This window comes from Monodelphis domestica, chromosome 3, assembly GCF_027887165.1.
Source record: "Monodelphis domestica isolate mMonDom1 chromosome 3, mMonDom1.pri, whole genome shotgun sequence".
NCBI lineage: Eukaryota > Metazoa > Chordata > Mammalia > Didelphimorphia > Didelphidae > Monodelphis > Monodelphis domestica.
In genome coordinates, this window is record NC_077229.1 from 159,197,236 (window position 1) to 159,209,800 (window position 12,565).

Consider the following 12,565-nt stretch of genomic DNA (forward strand, 5'->3'; position numbering starts at 1 on the left):
TTGAGACACGGATGGAAGGACCCAGCCAGGGGGCTACAGGCTTCCCCCTTCTCTGTATGTTTTCCCTTCTTTGTTGGGCGCCCCAGAGACTGGCTCAGTTTGCTTTCAAGGTGAGTCCTTCCAAATAGCCAACCCTGAGGCCCTTTTGCCAGCCCCGAAGTTCCCGCTGCTGCTGCGGGATCAGCACTCTGGTTTGGGGGGATGGGTCCTGGGACCTTCTTTATACCTACCCCTTAGATCCGAGTGTTCTAGGGTTCTGGCTTTTGGGGGACCATACCATTTGATCCAGGTCCAGGAGGAGGGTTCCCCGGATGTGTCCTGTTGTTCAGTTTGAATTTTGGTGTCCTAGGAGCATTCAGTTTGTGATCTGTAAAGAAGGGTTTTCCAAGGTCTGAACTTTCGCTGCTTCTAAACTGCCATCTTGATCGGAAGTTGCTGCATTTTTTCCTTTCACTCTGTCCCTCCACACAAGTTTTTTGCTTTTAATTACTCTCCTCATTCTCCCTCCCTCATGTTACTCATCTCCACACAACCACCTTTCTTATTCTCCTTCTACTTCTTCATAGTGTGAAAGGATTCTATAGCCCAATTATTCTGGCTATTTTTTCCATCTCTGAGCCAATTCAAGTAAGTAAGGAGAGTACGTTTTAAGTATTCCTTGTTACCACCCTCATTCTTTCCTCAACTGCAATAGTTATTTTTCCTTCACAGTTCTTTGCACAATATAATTTAACCCATTTTACGTCTCTCCATTTATTTCAGTTCAATCTTATTTTTCACCCCTTGATTTTTTTTGCATATCATCTTAAACAGCTTACTACCACATCTATTATATAATTCTCTTGAATTTTGTTTTTGGACATAAAATTTTATGTTTAGATCTTGACCTTTCTTCTAGGAATGTTTGTAAATCTATTTTGTTAAATGAGCACACTTCCTCCTGAAAGAATTTAGTCAGGTTTGATAGGTAAATGATTCTTAATTATAAACCTAGTTCCCTTGCCTTCCAGAATATCATATTCCACACCCTCCAGACCTTCAATGTGGAATCTGCCAGATCCTGTGTAATGCTGAGGGGAAATCCATGATACTTGGATTCTTTCTTTCTGACTCCTTTTAGCATTTTTTCCTTGGTCTTGGAGCTCTTTAATTTGGCTAAACTGTTCCTGGGAGTTATCATTTGGGCATTTATTGCAGGAGGTGATCTGTGGATTCTTTCAATTTGTATTTTACCCTTTTGTTCGAGAATATTTTCTTTGATAATTTCTTGTAATATAATGTCTGGGATTTTTTTTTGTCATGCCTTTCAGATAGTCCAATAGTTCTTTGATTGTTCTGGATCTACTTTCTATGTCACTTGATTTTTTTAATGACATATTTTCCTTTTTTCCCTATTTGTTTCATTTTTTTGATTTTGTTTTGTTTCTAGATGTCTTTTGAAGTCATTAGCTTCTCTTTGCCCAATTCCAATTTCTAAAGAATGATTTTCTTCCATGATATTTTGAACCTCCTTTTCTATTCAGTCAATTCTACTTTTCATGTAATTCTTTTTTTATTGCATGTTTGTGCCTCTTTTCCCACTTGACCAATTTTGCTTTTTAAGATGTTATTTTTTTACTATTTTCATTTCTTTTCTCCATTTTTATTCTACCTCTGTTATTTGGTTTTTGAATACTTTCTTGAGACCAATTCCCATTTTTCTTTGAAGTTTTGCATGAGATTACTTTGATCTCTTTGTCCTTTACTGAGTCTGTGTCTTGTTCTTCTTTGTCTCCATTGAACTTTTCTATGGCCAGGTATTTCTTCCACACTGCAGAAAATATATATTTGCTTTTTGCCACCCCCCCATGCCTGATTTCAGAATCTTGGAGCCAAGTCCCAATTGTATTGGTCTAGGTATTGAAAAGTATAACCAATTTAATTAAAAGTTTCAATTAATAAAGAATTTATTAAACATTAACTATACTCTGTGAATTTTCTTAAGTATGTGGAAAATTAATATTGATTTGTGAAATTATTTTCCCCTTTAGTCCCATCACTTCATGATCAGAAAGAAACAATCTGATTCCAAATAGTATGGGAATGGATCAGGATCTTTTGTTTTTGTTAATGATAAAAGGATTAAAAGCAGGACTGAGCAGCCCTGATGAACCCTGATTAAGGGGAATCAACAAACTCTAGCAGCCATGTTGGACTCTTCCTGGTTGAACAGACATTCCATTCTTTTGATGAAGCAATAATAGAGGAAATGAGATCTGTAAATACACTTACTCAGTGTTGTCATGGGGGGAAGTGTTGTATGGGGGGCAGGGATTGAGTGATGAGCTCACAAGTGGTATATGAACCTGCATTGGAGGAGGGAAACTCTTTTTTCCCCCTCTCTGCTGGATTGTAGAGAGAATAAACTGAACAGGTTAGGACCTCTTGATTGGTTAATTAATAATTTTAAAATTAAAAAATATTGCTTCTCATGAATTTCAGTTTTTTTTTAATTTAACATTATTTTTTTTATTTGGTCAATTTCAAACATTATTCCTTGGTTACAAACATCATTTTCTCTTCCTCCATCCCTTCCCCCCACCACTCCCATAACCGATGCGCAATTCAATTGGGTATTACATGTGTCCTTGAACAGAACCCATTTCTATGTTGTTGATGTTTGCACTAGATTTTCATTTAGAGTCTACATCCTCAATCATATCCCCCTTCGACCCATGTAATCAAGCAGTTATTTTTTTTTTTTTGGAGGTTTTATTCTCACTGCTTTTCCTCTGAATGTGGATAGTGTTCTTTCTCATAGATCCCTCCAAGTTGTTCAGGATCACTGCATTGCCACTAATGGAGGAGTCCATTACATTCGATTGTACCACAGTATATCAGTCTCTGTGTACATCATTCTCCTGGTTCTGCTTCTTTCACTCTGTATCACTTCCTGGAGGTTGTTCCAGTTCCCGTGGAATTCCTCCACTTTATTATTCCTTTGAGCACAATAGTATTCCATCACCAACATATACCACACTTTGTTCAGCCATTCCCCAATTGAAGGGCATCCTCTCATCTTCCAATTTTTTGCCACCACAAAGAGCTGTAAGAGTTAAAATAGTTGAGGTTGTAAACTGTAATGAGTAAAATAGTGGAAGACTTAAATTGTAAGAGTTAAAATGGTGGAAGATATAAATTGTAGTAGATATAAGAGTGGGTGAGTAAATTGTGACCGCAGAAATTATGTTTTCACTACAGTGTCTTGTTTTAAATCAATATATAAGGTGGTTGCCAGGGAAATATTCCCAATTATGAATATACCCAAGTCAACTGGGTTCTATAGAGAATTTAATTAATAATACAATGAGGAATTAAAGAGAGAGAGAAAGAGAGAAAAGGGGGAATAATGAGAAAGGGATAAGCTGGCCCTGACCAGTCCTGGCCAACCCAGGCCTAAGCCCTAAGAGAAAAATCAGTCAGTCCTTAATCAATCAATACAAGATCTGTCCAAGCAAGAATATAGACACCAGTTCAGCCAGCCATCCTTTTCCAGAGAGAGAGATTCTTCTCAAGAGATCCTCCTTAGAGCTTGTCTCTCAAGAGCCTGTTCTCAAGAGATTCCTTTTTCTTATATACGGTGTTTTCTCCTATGTCACCTCCCCTAAGTTCTTCCATCTACCAATCACAGTAGACGTTTCTCAAAGGACAGCCCATTCTGAATTCACAGCTGAGTCGACTAATCCCTTTAGTAAGTTTGAACCAGAAAAAACTTCTGAATAAGTTTTCACCTCTTTGCTCCTTGTAAATTCACAAGTTGCCTGACCTTTATAGTTACTTAGCACCCTATTGTATTAATTCTAAAAATAGACATGGCTTAAGTATGGGTTTAAGCATTTCTCATTGTTCAGCAAGGAGTTTTCTCCCCTAAAGCAGTCCTAAGTAAGGGTGAAGTAGAGGTCCTCCCATTTCTGATCCAAGTAGAGTTCTCACATTTTAGATCTAAGTAGCTTCACTGTTTAAAATGGGGAATGGTCTTAACCAAATGTTCTAAGGTAGAGTCTGAGAAATTTCAAGATTCCCAGAGCATAGCTATGAATATTCTTGTACATGTATTTCTCCTTATTATTTCTTTGGGGTACAAACCCAGCAGTGCTATGGCTGGGTCAAAAGGCAGACAGTCTTTTATCGCCCTTTGGGCATAGTTCCAAATTTCCCTCCAGAATGGTTGGATCAGTTCACAACTCCACCAACAATGAATTAATGTCTTGACTTTGCCACATCCCCTTCAGCATTCATCACTTTCCATTGCTGTCATGTTAGCCAATCTGCTAGGTATGAGATGATGCCTCAGAGTTGTTTTAATTTGCATCTCTCTGATTACAAGAGATTTAGAACACTTTTTCATGAGCTTATTAATGGTTTTGATTTCTTTGACTGAAAATTGCCTATTCATGTCCCTTGCCCATTTATCAATTGAAGAATGGCTTGATTTTTTGTACAATTGATTTAGCTCTTTGCAAATTTGAGTAATTAGACCTTTGTCAGAGGTCTTTGTTATGAAGATTGTTTCCCAGTTTGTTATTTCCCTTCTAATTTTGGTTGCATTAGTTTTGTTTGTACAAAACCTTTTTAATTTGATATAGTCAAAATTATTTATTTTACATTTTGTGACTCTAAGTCTTGCTTGGTTTTAAAATCTTTCCCTTCCCAAAGGTCTGATATATATACTATTCTGTCTTCACATAATTACTTATAGTTTCCTTCTTTATGTTTAAGTCATTCACCCATTCTGAGTTTATCCTGGTGTAGGGTGTGAGGTGTTGATCCAAGCCTAATCTCTCCCACACTGTCTTCTAATTTTCCCAGCAGTTTTAATCAAATATTTGTTTTTGTCCCCAAACCTGGATCTTTGGGCTTGAAGAATTTCAGTTGTTAACAAGGATTAGGTATGCAATTATTACCAAGCAAGATATACCATTCCCTAAAGGTTCTAGGAAGTTTAGGATTATGGTGTTTACATATTCCCATTATTTTTCAATCCTGGTTGTGTAAACCTCAAATTTCCTTAGACTTATAAATGTTGGAAATTTCACCATTGGGATATTTCATACTTGGAAAATTTCTTACTGATAGTCTATTGGAGTGGGAACCCCATTGGCATGGGAGGTTCTTTCTCTTCCCTTCTTAAGATTACTTTAGGACAGAAACCCTTTGCTGAACAATGGAAAGGACTTTGACCTATGCTTAAGCATAGAACAGGAATTTCTTTGAGTCTTGATTGATTTTAGAATTGATACAATGGAGATACTTGGAATAAATCTCCACCCTATTCAGTCCTAATAGGATTGAGTAAGGGCTGCAGCCTAGATCAAAATTTAATTATTCCAATCTCTACCCTACTCAAGTTAACAGGATTTAGAAAGGGCTGTAGCAAAGGAGTAAAGATTTAATTATTTGAAAATATGACCTTCAACAGACATGTGCAAAAGCCAGAAACCTCTGGGCGGTCCTGGGTTAAGCTAGAGCCTCCATTGACAGGGAAATTGATGAACAGTGATTGGTAGATGTGAGGACTGAGGGGAGGCAACTTGGAGGGTTTCCTTAAAGATAGGGGGTCTGAAGACTCGGGGAGGGGAGAGTTGGTCGGTGTGTTTCGTGTGGGCTCTGAGGAGGCTTGCTCTGAAGGAAGCTGAAGGTGGGGGCCTCTGAGACTGTTTCTCCATTTTGGACACGTGAGTAATAGGGACTGATCTCTTTTCTTTGCCCCAGCTATCTAAGGGCTTGGGCCTTTTGGCCCAGCCTAAACAGAAGGGGTATTTAAGCCCTATTCCCTTCTCTCCCTTTTTCTCTCTCTCTATCTCTAATTCCTTTCTTACTCCTATTGTAATTAAACTCCAAAAAAGGCTGACAGCTGACTTGAGTTTTTCATTTAGGAATTACATAGCTGAATTCCTTGGCGACCTTAAATTAATATATATCAGTCTTTTAAAGTGATTCCCTTGTTACAGTTGTAGGCAAAATGAAGCTAAAGGCCACTTCTAACTCCAGAGACCCTAGGCCAGATTCAGGTGTTTCAAGAAAGAGAGAGGTATTAGAAGGCTGACTAAAGTCAATGAAATGTGATCTGGAAATCCCAGATGCATCTTGTAACCTAAATATCGTTCAGTGTTAAAAGCAAATTAATAAACAGTGAAAAGAGATCTAAAGTAGAAAATAATTGGTATGATCATTCAAGAGCTATAACTGAATCACTCTTAATTTCATGGTTGCTTTTGTTTCCTTACCTGTTTTTCCAATATGATACTTTGATCTCTTAATCTGTCAATTTTTCAATAAGTTTAATTCTTTTTTGCTAAAATTATTTCTTGAAATAATGAGTCAGAAAAGTATTTCTCAGAACCAAATGTAAATAAAGAATGACAGGTAAAGATTTCAGGATTCCTTGATATCTGAATTGTTTCTTTATGGCTTCTTGTAATATTTTCTCCTTAGCTTGGAAGTTCTTGAATTTGGCAATTACATTCCTGGGGGTTGTCTTTTGAGGATTTAATTTAGTGTGATCTATGGACTCTTTCAATGTCTATTTTGCCCTCTTGTTTCATATCCAGAAACCAAATAGTTTATTAACTTCCAACTATAAAGTCATCAGGTTTGGCATAGGAAATTTATTCCCATTGGGATCTGATTCTTCCTCTTATTAACAACAAAACTAATATGGCAATAATGAAGACATGATACTGGACAAGACACCTGGCCTTTCTAAATCCAGATTCCTCACTTACAAAATGAGGATAATGATAATAATAATGCCTTCCTCAAAGAGAAATATGAAGAAAGTGCTTTTCAATTGTTGAGGCACTCTAAAAATGTGATTGCCATTTAAACATCTGCTCTATACTTGGCCCTATTCTAGGCATTGTGTGATAAATAAAATAAATATAAATATTAAAAAAAAAAACCTTAGGGCAGTTTTCTTGGATAATTTCTTATATGGTGTAAAGGTTTCTGTTTTTTTTTTCAGGTCTTCAGTTAGGTCTATGATTCTTAAATTGTCTCTCTGACTTCTATTTTCAAGGTCAAACACCCTCTCAGTGAGATATTTTGTGTTGCCTTCTAATCTGTCATTTTTTGGCTTTGCTTTATTAATTCTTGCTGTCTCGTGAGATCATTGGCTTCTACTTGCCCATTTCTAGTTTTTAATGACTGGTTTTCAGCTAAGGTCTTTTGATTTTCTTTTTCAGTTTGATCTATCCTGCTTTTCATGGCTTCCAGCAGGTCATTTCTGGTCTTCAATTTCTTATTTAATTTGATTTCTGGGCTTCAATTTCCAAGTGGGAGATCCAGTCTTTTAAACTTTTATTTTCTTTTTGGACTATTTCCCAGTTTTCTTGACACATATCTTCCATTTTTCTGACAATTTCAGATTTACAATCTTCCAGAACTTGTGACCAATTTCCCATTCCCCCCCTGAGGTTTGGGTGTGTTTAATTGTTCATCTTCAGCTGTCTTTTCTTTAGTCTGTTTTGTCTGCATAAAAAATTACCAAGTGTCAACATTTTTTTCTTGTTTCTTGTTTGTTTGTTTGTTTGTTTGTTTTTTTTGTATTTGTGGATTTTAGTTCCTGAGAGTTGGTGGCCATTGCCTTGTTCCTTCCTGGTCAGATGTCTAAGTGAGGAATGTGGGTGATCTTTGTATTAGGCTCTGGAGAGGTTTTGGCCCTGAGGATATCTTTACCCAGTCCTTAGCAGTGTCTAGAGGCTCTTTGGGGCAGGTCTAGCCACCAAGAACTTAAAAATTGCCTGGGAAGTGGTCTCGGTGTGGAGTGTAGGGAGGTCTCTGTTTTGAGCACTAGAGAGGTTTTAGCCTGAGGGCTTTTTATGGTTCTCTGTGGCATTTTGCTGTGAGCTGCCCCCTTTCCCCAGGCTCCGCTACACCTTATCTCCAGGTTTCCTCAGCCTCCTAGTGTTTTGAGTCTAGTAGTTTCTCTTAGATGTATGTCTGTGTTGATCTCAGCCAGCCTCCCTCCTAGAACTTAGAAGTTTGTCTCATGCTCACTTGGACTCTGGAAATGTAGGTGAAGTGGGGGAGGGGTGATGAGCTTGCTCCTTGTTGGGGGAAATTTTGCCCCCTTTTAGCATGAAAATGCCCTAATTTTGCCTACCTTCTGTGCTGTGTCCTACCATGGAACTCCACTCGTTTGATTTTGGTTTTGTCTATTTGAGGCACTCTGTCTCAATCTGTGGAGAGGAGAAGAAGAGCTCAGCTTTTACTCAGTAGCCATCAGTGATTTCTTCTAAAGCATTCTTGTCCTTTCCTGTCCATTTCATGTAAAAATGGACAAATAAAAGAAAAAATGTTAGAAACTTAACAAAAATGCGAGATTAAGAAGAGGTGCTAGAATATACTGAAAAACTATCCAAGAAAGGTCTTAACATCACCAATAATCAAGATGGCGTGGCTACTGGTTAGAGCCAGACATCCTGGAGAATGAAGTCAAGCAGGTTGTAGGAAAAACTGTTAAAAATAAGGTTAGTTGAGATGAGTAATTGAAAATCCTAAAAGATGATGCTTTTAGAATTCTGCACTCATATGCCATCAAATTTGGAAACCTCAGCAGTGGCCACTGGATTGGGTAAGATCAGTTTAGGTCCCAATATTAAAGAAGGTCAATGCTGAAGCAAGTCGAATTGCACTCATTCACACCATGACCAACAAGGTTATGCTTAAGATTCTGCAAGGTAGGTTATAGCAATATGTGAACCATGAATTACTAAAAAATCAGACTGGAATTTTAGGCTACATAAGAACCAGAGACCAAATTGCCAATATTCATTTGATTCTGGAGGCAGGGAGTGCCAGAAAAAAAAAATCTACTTCTGCAACATTGTTGACTACACTAAAACCTTTAAGAGTGGATCACAACAAAATGTGGCAAATCCTTAGAGAGATGAATCCCAGATATCTGATTGTTTCCTAGGGAACTGGTTTGTGGGTCAAGAGCAACAATTAGAATCAAACATGGATAAACTGATTACCTTGAGATTGAGAAAGGAGTATGACAAGGGTGTATAATGTCACCTTCATTATTTAACTAATATGCAGAGTACATCCTGAGAAATGGTAGACTGAATGAAAAGAAAGTCAGAATTAAGGTCACCAGGAGAAAAATGAGCAGTATCAGATATACAGAAAATACCACTTTGATGACAGAAAGTGGAGAAGAATCAAGAACCCTCCTAAGGAGGGTAAAAAAGGAGAGTGTAAAAACTGGCTTGAAGATTAACATAAAATAAAACTAAGATCTTGGCAACTGGTTCTATCACTGCCCTGCAAATAGAAGGTGAAGAAATGGAAGCAGTGTCAGATTTTATATTCTTGGGCTTAAAGATCTTAGTAGATGGCAATCGCAGTCATGAAATTAAAGGATGCTTAATTCCTGGAAAGGAAGCTATGGCAAATCTGGACAGCATAATCAAAAGCAAAAACATTACTTTGCTGACAAACGTCTGTATAGTCAAAGCAATGCTTTTTCCAGGAACAATATATAACTGAGAGTTGTACTATGAGGAAAGTTGAACTCGACAGAATCAACACTTTGGAATTGTTGTTCTGGAGAAGACTTTTAAGAGTCCCTTGGACAGAAAAGAGATTTAATGATTCCCTTTTTAAAGAAATTAATTCAGATGATTCACCAGGCAGTTAAATGCTGAAACTTAAATACTTTAGATAAATGAGAAGACAATATTCATTTTTTAAAATTTCTAATAATCCATTTTCTTTTCCAAGACCCTGATTTGGGGAAAGATCAAAGGCAAAAGCAGATGGGAATAGCAGAGGCTGATATGGATAAATGGTGTCATGGAAACAACAAACATGAACTTGGACAGACTTCAAAAGAGAGTGGAGAATAGAAAGAACTGACATGCTGTGGTCCATGGGGTCACAATAAGTCAGACATGATGGAATTGCTGAAGAACAATAAAGCCAAATTTATAAAACTAAGAGCCTATCCCCAACTGATAAATGATCCAGAAATATTAAGAAGTAGTTTTCATCAGAAGATTTCAAAGTTCTCTATAATCATGTGAAAAAATTGTTTAAATCACTATTAATTGGAGAAAAACAAATTTTAAAAACTCTGAGGTACCACCTTATGCCTATGAGAAATGAGAAATTCTTGAAAGGATGAGGGGAAAAAAGAGATTCACTAGTGAACTGGTGGTAGAGTGATGAACTAGTCCAACTATTCAAGAGAACAACTATGTCTAGAGGTCTCTAAGACTGAGTAAACACTTTGACCTAGCAATACCACTAGGTCTATATCAAAAGGAAAAGACCTACATATGCTAAAATATTTATAGCAGTTCTTTTTGTAGTGGGAAAAAATTAGACTAGAGGAGATGTCTATCAACTGGGGAATGGCTGAACAAGTTGTGGCATATGATTGGGATTGAATACTATAAGAAAAGACAAGGGGATCATTTCAGAAAAAAACAACTTATGTGAAGAGCTATATAAAATGTAGCCTAGGAGAACATCATACATAGTAGCAGTTATATTTTACTTATGATCACCTATGAAAGACTTAGGTTCTCTAATCAATACAATGATCTAAGAAAATTCCAAAGGTCTTATGATGAAAAAAAAATGCTCTCGACCTCCAGAGAAAGAACTGATGAACTCTGAGTGCAAATCAAAGTAGAATTTTCTCACTTTATTTTTCTTGTTTTGGGGGGTATGATATAGTCAATATGGAAAAATGTTTTGCATTATTTCATATCTGTAATTGATATCATATTGCTTACTTTTTTACTGGGTGAGGAAGAAGTAGAGGGAGGGAGAGAATTTGGAATTGCATTTATAAAAATATTTAAAATAAATTAATGATTTTTTTTATAAAAAAAGAGATAAGGTAGATTATTTTTTGCAAAGATAAGTGACAATAACTGGTGGTCCTCTAACAACTGACAGACTATATCTCAGATTGTGATACTGTGGGATCTAGTCTATTAATTTTCAATCTTCAAGATGAAAAAATTTAATGGGATGAACCAAGACTCATTATACTCTTCAATAGACCAGAACACTTGTTCTAGTTTTTGATGTAATTGTGCTTACATTGTGTCAAACAATGATGACTCTTTTTTTTTGCTTTTTTTAAATAGTATTTTATTTGATCATTTCCATGCATTATTCATTAAAGACAAAGATCATTTTCTTTTCCTCCCTCCCACCCCCCCCCCCCGTAGCCGACGCGTGATTCCACTGGGTATCACATGTGTTCTTGATTTGAACCCATTGCCATGTTGTTAGTATTTGCATTAGAGTGTTCTTTTAGAGTCTCTCCTCTGTCATGTCCCCTCAGCCATTGTAGTCAGGCAGTTGCTTTTCCTCGGTGTTTCTACTCCCTCAGTTTGTCCTCTGCTTATGGATAGTGTTTTTTCTCCTAGGTCCCTGCAGATTGTTCAGGGACATTACACTGCCACTAATGGAGAAGTCCATTATGTTCGATTATACCACAGTGTATTAGTTTCTGTATACAATGTTCTCCTGGTTCTGCTCCTCTCGCTCTGCATCACTTCCTGGAGGTCGTTCCAGTCTCCATGGAATTCCTCCACTTTATTATTCCTTTTTGCACAATAATATTCCATCACCAACATATACCACAATTTGTTCAGCCATTCCCCAATTGATGGGCATCCCCTCGTTTTCCAATTTTTGGCCACCACCAAACAATGATGACTCTTAGAAAATGAATGAAATGTATTAATTGAAAATAAATTCTTATAATCTTTACTATTATCTGGTGAGATATAGATTTCTTAAGACTAACTTCTTCCCTTCCCATTCAACAGGATACTGAAAGATACAAACCAGCCTAATTTGTTGGTAGGTCCTTCATGTGGCCCTTATTAAGATGATAAATACCTATTTTATTTTAAAATGAAACCACCAATACAAACTGGAGCACTTGTAAATACGTTTTAAAGCTCTTTCTAAACATTACTGTCAAATAGGTTAATAGCCAAGGCCAAATTGCTTACTTGGAGCCAACCAGGAAGATTTTCATGATGCTAAACTATCTGGTGAGAATATGTGCAGAAAAATTTGCTTATTTTTACATCTAAATAAAAATGACAAGTTTTTAGTTTTATTAATATATTTAATCCCCCAACACTATACCCCACATATTTTTCTCATACATACCTAGCCATTGAGAGAAATTTTTTTTCTTAGCGATGTATGACTGAGTCTTCACATAGCTAAGGAACAAATGGAATGGGTCAAGACAGGTGTGCAGGGGTTCTTAAATTGATGCCCATAGACGCCCAAGAAGTTAGTTGATGCATTTAAGAGATTATATGTACATCAGTGGAAAATATATCTTCATTGTCACAAATTTTGAACTGTAATTTTCTTGCAATTATTTAAATAGATTGATTTAAGAAGGTATCCTTAGGCTTTACCAGACTGTCAAAGTGGTCTATGACATAAAAGTCAAGAAGATTTGGTGCACTGACAGTTAAATGACAATGGTATTATGAAGTGGTGACCAAGTAGCTAAGATGGTCTCCTTTTTCCA